Genomic DNA, 511 nt, shown 5'->3' on the forward strand with positions numbered 1-511 from the left:
AATTGTTTTATATAATGAATCTCATAGACTTGTAGAAGTTCAATATCTTATATAAAACCAATTTTAGTACCTTGCCACAACATTAAAGTCCAAGTCGCTATGTCTGGTAATGCTTTATCTGATGACCATGCATCTTGAAAACAGCACTGCAGCATAGTTTCCACTGCAAAAGACCCTGTCATAATAATATCATGTCCAAAAAAACAGCAGTGTCACACCATACTAACCTAAAAGAAGTCATGTGAGGAGGGAATGAACTGAAGATGGCAAAAAAAAGAAAGAGGAAGTATCCCTCGACAAACCTGAAATGTAAACTGAACATCAAATAAAGGGAAACATGAAACATTATAGGTATGAGCAATGAAAGGGGGAAAAAAATAATGACAAATGCCAGAAGAAATCTGCCTGAAGCTAAACTATGGTAAAATTGAAAGCCCATAAAAGGGAAGGCTTGTGATTACCCAAACTCAAAGAGATAAAAGGAACAGCACCAGGGGCGGATTGGGATGGC

General features: G+C 37.0%; 1 protein-coding gene across 1 annotated transcript in view; it reads right to left on the reverse strand.

Annotated features, from left to right (window-relative positions):
* The window catches only part of LOC106464073 (transmembrane 9 superfamily member 3-like), a 46,921-nt gene that overhangs the window by 29,721 nt on the left and 16,689 nt on the right, over positions 1–511 (reverse strand). The window lies entirely within an intron of this gene.

This window comes from Limulus polyphemus, unplaced genomic scaffold (genome assembly GCF_000517525.1).
Source record: "Limulus polyphemus unplaced genomic scaffold, Limulus_polyphemus-2.1.2 Scaffold57, whole genome shotgun sequence".
NCBI classification, from domain to species: Eukaryota; Metazoa; Arthropoda; class Merostomata; order Xiphosura; family Limulidae; genus Limulus; species Limulus polyphemus.